Raw genomic sequence first — 13,074 nt, forward strand, 5'->3', positions numbered from 1 at the left:
AAGGGGCAAATATGACTCCACTCACTATTTGCATGACTGCCCCCCCCAAACAAGAAATCATGCGGGGGGGAAAGAAGAAGCACTCAGGACTTGAACCTACACTGCAAGCTCCACTGAGCAGTTTTCTAGCCACTGAACTACAGCAATCGTTTTAATACTATAAAACATTACAATCTGTTCAAATACAATGTCCAAAAAGGGAGTTTTAAAAGGCATCTGCCTTAAAACCAACTTCTGACATGGACTCCTCATTTTACAGCAGCAATAACAGCCCACAAAAGCCCAGGCAAAAAAGTAGGTCTTCACCTGATTCTGGATTGACAAAAGCTTATGCGCCAGGCATACTTCCAGAGGGAGGGTATTCCACAGGTGGGGTGCCACCAAGAAGAAGGCCCTGCCCCCGAGTGATAGGGAAACTTTTTTTCAGCCCGAGGGCCATATTCCTTCATGGGCAACGTTTTGGGGGCCACATACCAGTGGTGGGCAGGGCCAAACGCAAAAGTTGGCAGAGCAATGGATGTAACCTTTGTACAGGGCATGACATTCCAGCCAGAGTCAGAAGCTGCTATACACCACACATCTCTCCATCATCTGGGCAAGTAGGAGGCATCATCAGAACTTGGCTCTATGGAGGACAAACATCAGGAGTGACTCTGTTCTAAAACAGACAATTTAAAATGTCAAATACGAATGTCTATAGGGTGGGTGGGGGTTGTCTATAAGGGCAGATCCATGCCATACATTTAAAGCTCATCCAATCCATGTTGTAAGCACATAGCTTTCTCCAAAGAATCCTGGGAATTGTGGTTTTCCCCTTGCAGACCTACAGCTTCCCAGCACTCCTGCTGTTCCCAGGAGCTTTTAATGTATGGTGCGGATCTGCCCTAATTGAAGAATGGCTCCCTTTCTTTTCCTTTCCCCTATCTCCATAACTGCAAAGCCTTGACTTCTCTTTTGTGAAATACTAACAGTCTCAGCCCTCCTCCCTTTGAAATGTGCAGCGACAGCCAAATATTTGCAATTCCAACCAGCTTTGAGGCTAACGAGCAACCTCTGGTGGACAGTAACGTATAGGCCACTGACAATGTTATCACTAGTCATTAATCTTTGCGTTCATTCCAGTAATATTCTCACGCTCAACGCAGGTCTACCAATGAGGGGAGTCGATGGGATCTGTATATATTCATACTCTCCCAAGCCAAATTTTATCAGGGAGTGGAGGAGGAGGGGCAAAGAGGAGGGAGCCTTAAGCAGTGCTGGGAAACAGCTTGTTGAAATATACCCCAGGTGCTAGGAGGCAGCACAAGAATGCACCATTTTATGCAAAAACCATAGAAAGAGGTCAGCCCCTAAAGAATTTTGCACCTGCAATACTGGTGCCAGCCCTTCTCCAAGTCTCTAGAAGTTAAGTCCCAAGCCCCTTAAATATTAGACAGGCACCACCTCTGTTATCTTTTCGGCGCCTACTGGACACCTTCCTCTTTCAACAAGCCTTTTAAGTAGAGACCTTATCCCAGTCTGCTTCTGTGTTGGAATTCCTTTTAATATGTTTTTTAAACTTTTTTTTAAAAAAAACCAATGTTTTTAACCTTTTTTAAAAAAAACTCTTGAAAGCTTTTTTAATAAACTTTCTTAAAGATGTTTTGTTTTAATGTATTTTAAAGTCTTTTATGTTTTAAAGTGTTTTTAGTGCTTTTGTTTGCCACCCTGGGCTCCTGCTGGGAGGAAAGGCAGGATATAAATCAAATAGTAAATAAATACGCACAGGGGAGGCTGGTCCTTTATGGCAAATGGGGCTCCCGCCCCACCAGGTTCATTGCCCTCAGCCAACCCCCACCTGCCCACCTCCTTGCTTGCAACCAACCTTGCATACTAGGTGGTGGCACTCCTTGCCATCTTCCCCCTGCTCCTTAGTCTCAGTGTTGCCCTGTAGAACTCAGCCAGAGAATTAGCTGGCTCTGCCTGTCATTGGCTCTGGCTCCACCTACTGGTGGGCTCCTTACCTTCCGCCCCACCAGTCCCAATGAGCACCAGACACTACTGTCCACGTGTAGATGTATGTGTTGCGGGGAGGAAGATGCATAGGAGCATAAGAAACTGACTTACACTGAGTCAGACCATTGGTCCATCTAGCTCAGTATTGTCGACCCTGCCTGGCAATGGCTCTCCAGAGTTTCATACTGGGGCCTCTCCCAGCCCTAGCTGGAGATGCGAGAGATTGAATCTGGGACCTTCTGCTTGCAAGTCAGATGCTCTACCACTGAGCTACGGCATCTGTGACTCTAATGCATATGGCATGTACATGACTGTGACCACTGAGGCAATCACTAAGGCTATAGATACTGGCTGTTGGCTTTGCCCTTTTCCACCCTTATATTTTCAGACACTGGTTGAACTTTTATTTCAGAGGTTGTTTCACTGGGATCAACCGAGTTTGTGAATATGAGTTCAACTGCTGGCTGGTTCTCTTGGACTTCTCCGTTTTGAGTGTTTTTCACTTGTTTCATTGTTGTGTTTTTATTTTTGGAAATCTTCTTTGTGGAAGTGTAATAAATAGGGATGATGATATGATGATGATGATGATGATGATGATAGCAACAATAATAAAAATGCTTACAGTGTATAGCCTATGGTTTTATTATTATTACTATTATTTATTTAATAATAATAATAATAATAATAATAATAATAATAATAATGGTTTTAGTGATGTAGATGGCAAAATATATTTTGTACTGTTGCTGACATATTGTAGGGCAGAGGTAGCCAACATGATACTCAAAAATGAGAAATTTGGTAGGATTCTTATTGATTTTACTAAACAGAAATCCAAAGCACAGCCAATAGTCAGGGATGATGGGAAATGTAGTCTAAAACATCTGGAGGGTATACCACATTGACCACATTTGTATTAGGATATTAGGGTATGTGGGTGTTTTAGTATATCCTTAACCAAAAGACCAAACACTTCCTTGGCTTTTAGATCTGTGTAGGAAGCTTCATCTATGGCCATACTACCCTGAACACGCCCGATCTCGTCTGATCTCAGAAGCTAAGCAGGGTCAGGCCTGGTTAGCACTTGGATGGGAGACCACCTGGGAATACTGGGTGCCATAGGCTTGGAGGAAGGTAATGGTAAACCACTTCTGAATACCTCGTACCATGAAAACCCTGTGAATATATCCAAAAAAGATTCATAGGGTCGCCATAAATCATAATCAACTTGAAGGCATTTAACAACAACAGGAAACTTCATAAACTTAATGAGGTGGAGGGATGGAATACGTTTGAGTGGTGATCCTTAAAGGTGTGACTGTTGCGCCCCAGACCCAAGGAGACTTGAAGCAGGGAGAGGAGTCAGATGGGGAAGAGGGACCCTGGGGCTTTGTAAGTAGAGAGGGCTTTGACAACCCACCGATTCCCAGAGCTGGCGCACCCACTGATGCAGTCATCACCCCACCCACGAGTTCTCCACCTGGGCCATTGGGAAGCGACTCTGCACCTGCCCCATCCATCCCTGATTCCCCACCAGGCACTTCAAACGATTCCCAGCCAATCAGCATCCCGCTGCCAGAGCCCATGATGACACCTAGCGAAACCCTGCTGTTGGATGGGGTGGCTGAGGCTTGCTCCCCCTCACCTCGTGTGAGGAGGCGAAGACCTTCCCTACTTAAGCGGGCACCCTCCGAGACTCTGGAGCTGAATCAACTCTCCTTTAATGCCATACAGACATCTTAGTTAGGATAGCTAGGGAGCGTAGTGAGTTAGGGTAGTCAGGTGCATGAGGCACAAGGCTTTGGATGTAACTATAAAGCTAATAAAACATGAAAACGACACTTCCTCGCTTCCGACTGGTTCTTTTGACGAAGGGGCATACAGTGACAGATATAGAAGCATGTTCCAATTTTTCATCTGTAAATCATGTTCTGATCTTTTATCTGGCAAGTTTGCATACTTTTCAAGGCTCCTCAGAAGCTGTACTTTCATCTGCAAGGCCAGAGGAAGGCACCAGTGGTTAAAATGTACTGTGAAGTTCTTCTCCACAAGCCCCACTAAAATGAATGGAAGGCACACAAAGGCATCACAATATATTGGGAGGTATTCCTGCGCCAGCTCCACTTCCCATGCTCGTAAGCAGTAGCTTCTATGCATTTCAGTGTTGGATAGGGATGGGGGAATTTATCCCTACAATATGTCATCAACAGTACAAAATATATTTTATCAGCTAGACCATAGAAACCACAGGCTGTACACAAATTTGATTCAGTTTAGATTTGAAGGCAAATCTATCAAATCTGAACTGAAACACAGCCATTCTTCAAAAATCACACATTTATCCAAATTTTTCAATACCGTTCTCCAACCACCTATGTTAACAAAAATGCATATATTAGGGGAAAGTGCCCATAAAATTGAATATATTCATGAAAAATGCACAAATGCATTAAATTAGGAAAAACTGCTTGCAAAAAATGTGTACTTTAGTCAAAACTGCATACAAAAATATGTTTGTTGGGAGAAATGTGCACTAACATTCTGATTTATTTCCACGAGCATTTTTTTTTAAAAAAATTGCAAATTGCTGGACAGATATGGAGAACTGAATTTAAGACTGGCAAAAAGAGAAATTGACAGACCCTTCCATTCCTAATGGTGGAAAGGGCCTTTGATCTTCTGTGGGAGTTGGGTTTCTCAAGGATCAGATACAAATGCAAGAACTGCATTGTACAAATTGTGGGTGAACCTTAAAAGGGATGGCATTTTGGAGTAATATTACACAAAGTAATATCAGGAAATGCTCCTGTATTCTCCAGATCTCTTTTGCTGTGTGCCTCTAGGTTGCAAAACTACACCAGGAGAAGGATTTTTCTGAAATTGGTGTTCCAGTCTGGACTTGTACACCTATTACTTTTGCCTCTTGGACATACATAAAACATAATTACAAAACATAATTACAAACAAATCCTAGAAATCTAGCACTCCAAACAGAACACTTAACATTCCCAGAATGTGACCTTCCTGATGTAGCTGAGCTCCAGTTCCCATCAGTTCCATCCAGCATAGCCAATGGCCATGGATTATGGGAGCTGTAGTTAAGCAGCGTCTGGAGGGCCACAGGTTAGCCATTCCTGATTTAGACATACACTGGTTGAGCCTAGGCAGAGCCCAGCTTCAACACTTCAACAGGCAGCCAAAGACCACTGCTGCACATCAAATGTCCAGGAAGCCAACTAGCACTCTAAGATGCTTATTGAGTCCAAAAAACAACTCAGTGTTTTTCTCAGTCTCAATCAAATTGTAGCCTTCCCTTTGTTTTCTTCACTGACACCTCAGTTATAGCATCTTTAGCTGGGGTGGGGAAGAGGTATCCCCCCCTTCAGGTATTTCCTAGCCATTTAGAAGGCCAGCTACTGAAAGCAATCAGCTACTCTCCCTAACGAAATCCATGCCTCCCATTCAAATTACTGTAATGCGCTCTATGTGGGGCTACCCTTGAAGACAGTTTGGAAGGTATAGCTAGTGCATCACATGGTCGCTAGAGTTCTGAACAGCGCCACATACTGGAGTCATTTAACACCATTTTTCGACAAGATCTGCACTGGTTGCCAATATGCCATCATGCCCAATTCAAGGTGTTAATGTTAACTTTTAAAGCTCTAAAACATTTTGGGCTTAATACTTGAAGGACCCTTTTCCCATATTAGCTTGCCCATATTTTCAGATCAAGTGCTGGGGGAAGCCCTTGGGGTTGTAGTGCAATATAAGGACTTCCCTGTGATGGCACCCAGCTATGGAACTCCCTTCCTTTAAGGGTACAATGGTCACCCTCATCATTAGGTTCAGGTACCTCTTCACCCAGGCCTTTGGGGGAGGTTGGTCTGACAAGGCCAACAGTGAACTGGTAGATATTGCCTGCTTAAATGGTTTTTTTTAAAAAAGTTAATTGTTCAGCTGAATTTTAGTATTTTGAATGTTTTAACCTTTGTGTTGTAAACTGCCCTGAGATTACAACTGAAGGGCAGTTTAGAAACTGAATGAATAAAAAACAAAAGGAAGGTTTGGGCAGGTTTATAGGAAAGGAAATTCAGTTTCATTAACTCTCTCCTATCCAACCCCCAATCTTCCAACAATGTGTTGTATCCAGTAGTCTTACTCAGAGTAAATCCACTGAAATTAATCCATCTAAGATAATCATGTCTATTAACTTCAGTGGGTGTACTCTGAGTAGGAATAGAATTGAATACCACTCAATGTTTTCAAACATGATATTCCTGTCTGATCATGTAAAAATATTCTCAGATATCTGGAGGGGGGGGGGAATCATTGTTCAGCCATGGCTTCATTAACTGATTAATATTCTCACCTCAATAGCCTCACCTGCAAAATGGGTATAACAGTGATGTGGCTCACTGTTTCCTTGCAGAAAATGTTAAAATATGTATATTGCAATGTACAACACCCACAAAAAGAAACTGCATGAATGAAAGAAGCCCATTTGTCCAATGGAAATAAATTGCTTTGTTGTTTTTTCTGAGTGGAGCAGCTAGACATTGCTCCATATACCAAAAGAATGTTGGCAATATTTTTCGACATGCCGCTAGGGCTGCCCAAAAGATTCCACAACACTTCAGAAAAGTCAAAACTTTACTTTCTGTCTCTGGCTAAGTAGTTTTCCTTTTCTAGAAGCTGTTTGTAGACAGGACCGCTAACCATTTGAACAGAACTACCAGAAGGACATTAGGAGTCAGGTGACCATTTCACTGTTTACCAACCTACTGCTTACATAAGGTTTTATGTACAATAAGACAGCGAGGAATAGTTGCTCCTCAATAGCCTGTATAACTGGCTGATGTGAGAAGAATGAAATGCAAAAGCCAAGAGACTTACATCAGAGTATTGCATAAGGATCAACCGAGGATTCCACTGCGGTGTTTCATAAAGCACATATAGAAGCACAGCCAATGGCTAGCTCTAAAATAGGTGTGCTTTTGATGTCAAATAGCCATCAAAGTTAAACCTATATTTATAATTCATGCAAACACTATAGAAGAACAGCATTTGGTACTGGGTACTAAATTTATCATCCAAGACTTCAGACTATTTTTTTAAAAACAAACAAACCATAAATGTAAATGTACTGCCTTCAAGTCGATTCTGACTTATGGCAACCCTATGAATAGGGTTTTCATGAGGCTGAGAGGCAGTGACTGGCCCAAGGTCACCCAGTGAGCTTCATGGCTATGTGGGGATTTGAACCCTGGTAGTCCAACACCTTAACCACTACACCACACTAAGTTTCTATCCCTTATGACAGGATTTAAAGGGTGCAGGCTATTCCTGATAAAATTTCAAAAGTCAGAGAAGCCAGGACTGAATAGGATTTACAGTGCCCTACAGAGCTCCTTGGCCATCTCTGTAGCCAGCAAAAGTAGAATAATCTCAAAACAAACAAGCACATAGTCAGCTTTTTTTAAAATGAGCACAATGTATATAGACTTCAGATTTCAGCTTCTCCAGGATAGAATTTTGTGAGGGGGGGGGTTAGTAGTAGTACAAAGCGTGCAGATCATTGAATCATAATCTTGCATGTGTAATTTGTGCTTCTAAGTGTTTCCCAACCTGAGTGGTGAGAGAATCACCAGAGGGCCTCAGCCTTTTTTCAGGTGGGCCTCACAACTGCATCCCATCCTCTGGCCATGCCAGAGCCCAGGAGTGGGCAAGGGTGTCCACTTCCTCCCAACCCCACCCCAAATTCTAAATGTAATGGTGGGTAGAGTGGGTTGCCAATGACCTATAGTAACAATTCACAGGCCTTGCCCCCACTGAAATATTTCTTTGAACATTCTTGGGGGTGGGAAACATTTTTTAACCTGAGGGCCACATTCCCTTCTAGGCAACCTTCCAAGGGCCACTACCAATGGTGGATTGCACCATAGGCAAAAGTGGTTGGAGCAATGAATATAAAATGCACCTTTGTGCAGTAGGCTACTTTCTACACACACAGGGCTTATCCACATGGGAGCATAACTTTGTGCTAAAGATGCTGTTTTTACCTCCATTTTCTGTTTGCACTAAGGGATCAATGCCAGCTGCAAACACGGTGTTTTCTAGTCACACTGGAGGGGAAGCATCAATCATGCAGTTTCCTAAAGACCACACCCTCTAATTTAACATTTCCACTCCCTCTGTTTACCTGGCAACCGAGCATGCTCAGTTTGTTCTACCAGTAAGTTTCATTTTTTAAAAAAACAACCAGGAAGTACAATTATTTGTATTTTCACTGATACAATACAGATGAAATACAAATCTTTGTTTGAGCAGTGTTATGCTTTTGTGCACTAGTTAGAGGGGGAAGAAAATAAAGGCACTGTTTGCAGCAACATAAAAGAAGCTTGCACAACAGGAGAGAGAAGCAGAACAGCCCACAGGAAATGAAATGAGTGAAGGGAGGAGAAGGGAGTGGGCATGGAGAGGGAAACGATTGACACACCCACCTAAAAGCATTGGAGCAAAGTGTCTGCAAGCCCTAGAGATATGGAGTGAAGACTTTTTTTCCTTCCCTTTCTGGATTATCAAAGGATTGGATCAGTACAGATTAACAGAGGGGAAACTGAGTGATAGCTTCTGCTTGCCAGTAATGTCATATGAACCATACAAATTAAAAGAGGATGCAAGTAGCACCAGACACACAGTAAAACCCTGTCTAGATGAGCCCATACTCACACACTCCTGTCTCTCCTCCATCCTGATAAATAAGAGGCTTTATCATAGTTCTGTACCTCCACACAGCTAAGGTTTGACATTACTTTGAGAAAAACAATGAAATTCCTTGCCACCGGGACATCAGTGTGGCAAAGAATTATGCCGTTTCCAAAGATGGATTAAGTAGCAATAGAAAATAATGTCAGTCAGGGCCAGCTTCTTCTGCCAAATTCCACTTCCATTTGCCACTACTCTGTGACTGGCTCTGCCCCTATGTTGCCATTTTGTGACTGGTGGACTTCAGTAATTTTCAGACCTCTCAAGTGGGGTCTAGGGTTAGCTAGTTTGAGAACCCCTGCCTTCAGCTGAGCGACTGCCTTCAGGTGCAGCAGACAGTGCTGTTCCCATCACTAGCATTCAAGTAAGAGTCAGTTGCCAGCCCAGTGACTGCTGGTGACTCCCTGTCAGTGGGGCAGTGGAATCTGCTCCGGGTTTTAGTCCAAACCTTCAAGGAGCTGTCCAAGTTTGTCCTAAAACCCAGAGCAGATTCCACTGCCCCACTGACATGGAGCCACCAGCCACCACTCTGCCAGCCTGGTTGGCTTCTGCTATGCTGTACGTAGAATGGGGCAGTGCCCAGAGCTTGGAAAAGTAACTTTTTTGAACTACAACTCCCATCAGCCCCAGCCAGCAAGGCTGGCTGGGGCTGATGGGAGTTGTAGTTTAAAAAAGTTACTTTTCCAAGCTCTGGCAGTGCCATCATATTCTTCAACTTAGGCAGCAAATATCTTGGGCTGGCCCTGGAGTTGCATTTAAAGTGCATAAGAAGCTACACTGAGAAAGCGCACTGCCAGTAAGCATAGACTGTGTGGGACTAGATCAGCTGTGCCTATCCTAGTGCTCTCCAGATATTTTGTACTCACATTTGATGGAATTGTTTTATTGTGTATTTTAATTATGTAGGGATTTCATCATTGACTTTATACCTGTAAACCACTTAGAAGACATTTTGGCATGTGAGCGATATACAGATTTCATCATCATCATCATCCTCAGCCAGCATGGATGCAGGTCAGGGATGATGGGAGTTGTTATCCAAAACATATGGAGGGCACCTGTTTAGGGGAAGGTGAAACCAGATAGTCTCAGTCTAAGCCAGCCTTTCCCAACCAGTGTGCCTCCAGATGTTGTTGGACCACAATTCCCATCTTTCCTGACCATTGGCAATGCTGGCTGAGGCTGATGGGAGTTGTGGTCCAACAACATCTGGAGGCACACTGGTTGGGAAAGGCTGGTCTAAGCATTGCAAAGACAGACTCTCAGAAGTGTCATATACTCCAGAGATTCATCTTATGTTCCCTTAGACCAGGGCCTTTTGTGTGTTGGCCTCTGCCGTTCGGAATGTGATCCCAATGAACATCAGACAGGCACTGACAGTGGGGCATTTAGACATCTGCTTAAAACTCATCTGTTCACCCAGGCTTTCCCTGAGGGGTGACCCAGCTATGCTGATGTATTAAGCTGATCTACTGGTTTGTATTTTGTATTTGTATTTTGTACTTCTTTTACAACTGTAATTTTATTTAAATTTTCTTGATTTTATGCTATTCACTGCCGTGATATTTGTATTGTATTTTTTCAGCCCATTTAAAAAAATATAAATAAATGAAATACATAAAAGGAGAACTGAGATAGAGAATGGGAATCATCAGTGTGCCTAAACTCAACCTTATTGAAAGCCACAAGCAGACAGCAAAGCTGCACCTTCACTTACCTTTCCAGGTTACATCAGTGAATTACACCAGCATTAACTCTTCCTCCCCCCTTCAATTCTGCTTTCACTCCCAGCTTCGCATATTTCTTGTGTACAAGAGATGGATTGATTCCATAAAGGAAGCCACAGACCTGAACTTACAAGATCTGAACAAGGTGGTTCACGACAAATGCTCTTGGAGGTCACTGATTCATACGGTCGCCATAAGTCCTAATCAACTTGAAGGCACATAACAACAACACCTGGACATCAAGCAGGCACAGAAGCAGGCAGGTAGACAGACACCAACTGCACATTTGAAGCAGTTTCGATCATATCACTTTAAAATGACATGGCTTGAGAATCCTGGAAACTGTCATTTGTTAAGGCTGCTGGAGTTGTTAGGAGACCCCTATTCCCCTCACAGAGCTACAGTTTCCAAAGTTCCCTGGTACCAGGATTTACTGTTAAACCAGTCTGGGAACAGTAGCTCAGAGAGAGGAATAGGGGTCTCCTAACAGCGGTCATATCCTTAACAAACTACAGTTCCCAGGATTCTTTTGGGGGAAACCATGGCTGTTTTAAGTGGTATGATACTGCTTTAAAGATATAGTGCACATAAGACCATGTACACATATCTCCTCCCCTTATGAACTGCATGTGGGCGCAGTACTGTTGATTCTGCCAACTTCTTCTGAAGGAAAGACACAAGTAGATTTTTTTAAAGCCAGATACATAGATTTTCACATGCCGCCACCGATTCAGCTCACATTTAAAGGTGAGCCTACCTAATTTGCACTTTCCGAAAACTATATACAAATTGGAACACCAGCCATCCTTCAAAATCCACACTTCTCCCAACTTTACAATGCTGTTCTCCAGCCAAGTAATGTGTATCAAAATGCATATATTAGGGTAAAGTGTGCATAAATGCATACATTTATTTTATTTTATTTATTTATTTATTTTATTACATTTTTAGACCGCCCTATAGCAATAAGCTCCCAGGGCGGTGTACAGCATAATAAAACAGGTTAAAATACAAGTGGATGTAAATACAATACACAATAAAACATAATTAAAAATTTCCAATTTTAAATTCAAATTTTAAAATTTTTAAAATGCCTGGGCGAAGAGGTAGGTCTTTACCTGGCGCCGAAAAGATAACAAAGAAGGCGCTAGGTGTATCTCATCAGGGAGGGCGTTCCATAGTTCGGGGGCCACCACTGAGAAGGCCCTAGCTCTAGTTATCGTTCTCCGTGCCTCCCTATGCGTTGGGACACGGAGAAGGGCCTTCGACGTCGAGCGCAGCGACCGGGTAGGTACATAGCGGGAGAGGCGTTCCGCCAGGTATTGCGGTCCGATGCCGTTAAGGGCTTTATAGGTAAGAACCAACACTTTGAATCTGGCCCGGAAACATATTGGTAGCCAGTGCAGCTGGGCCAGGACAGGTGTTATATGATCAAATTTTTTTGTCCCAGTAAGAACTCTGGCCGCAGCATTCTGCACCAGCTGAAGTTTCCGAACCGTCTTCAGAGGTAACCCTACGTAGAGTGCATTACAGTAGTCCAATCTAGAGGTTACCAGAGCATGGATAACTGTGGCAAGGTTCTCCTTATCCAGATAGGGTCGTAGTTGGGCTACCAGCCGAAGCTGATAGAACGCATTCTGTGCCACCGAGGCTACTTGAGCCTCCAGTGACAGGAGCGGATCTAATAAGACCCCCAAACTACAGACCTGCTCCTTTAGGGGGAGTGTAACCCCATCTAGGGCAGGTCGGACATCAACCATCTGGGCAGAGAGCCCCCCCACCAACAGCATCTCAGTCTTGTCAGGATTGAGTCTCAGTTTATTAGCTCTCATCCAGTCCATTATCGCGGCCAGGCAGTGGTTTAGTACATTAACAGCCTCACCTGAAGAAGATGAAAAGGAGAAGTAGAGCTGCGTATCATCAGCATATTGCTGGAAACGCACTCCAAATCTCCTAATGACCTCGCCCAGCGGCTTCATATAGATATTAAAGAGCATGGGGGACAGAACTGAACCCGGTGGGACCCCATATTGGAGTACCCAGGGACTCCAGTAATGCTCCCCAAGCACCACCTTCTGGAGACGATTCTCGAGGTAGGAGCACAGCCACTGCCAAGCAGTGCCTCCAATTCCCAAGTCCGCAAGTCGCCCCAGAAGGATACCATGGTCGATGGTATCAAAAGCCGCTGAGAGATCAAGGAGAACCAACAGAGTTACACTCCCTCTGTCTTTCTCCCGACAGAGGTCATCATACAGGGCGACCAAGGCTGTTTCTGTACCAAACCCCGGCCGAAAGCCCGATTGACATGGATCCAGATAATCAGTTTCATCCAAGAGAGCCTGGACCTGGTGAGCGACCACACGCTCTAAAACCTTGCCCAGGAACGGAACATTTGCTACCGGTCTATAGTTGTCAAGATTTTCAGGGTCCAAGGAGGGTTTCTTTAGGAGCGGTCTCACCACCACCTGTTTCAGGCAGGGTGGTACCACTCCCTCTCGTAAAGAGGCATTGATCACCTCCTTGGCCCATCCGGCTGTTCCGTTCCTGCTAGCTTTTATTAGCCATGAGGGGCAAGGATCCAGAGCAG

General features: G+C 43.8%; 1 pseudogene; it reads left to right on the plus strand.

Moving 5' to 3' along the window:
• Window positions 1-3,001: 3,001 nt before the first annotated feature.
• Window positions 3,002-3,120, plus strand: LOC133388246 (5S ribosomal RNA; annotated as a pseudogene).
• Window positions 3,121-13,074: the final 9,954 nt, after the last annotated feature.

This window comes from Rhineura floridana, chromosome 6 (genome assembly GCF_030035675.1).
Source record: "Rhineura floridana isolate rRhiFlo1 chromosome 6, rRhiFlo1.hap2, whole genome shotgun sequence".
Taxonomy (NCBI): domain Eukaryota; kingdom Metazoa; phylum Chordata; class Lepidosauria; order Squamata; family Rhineuridae; genus Rhineura; species Rhineura floridana.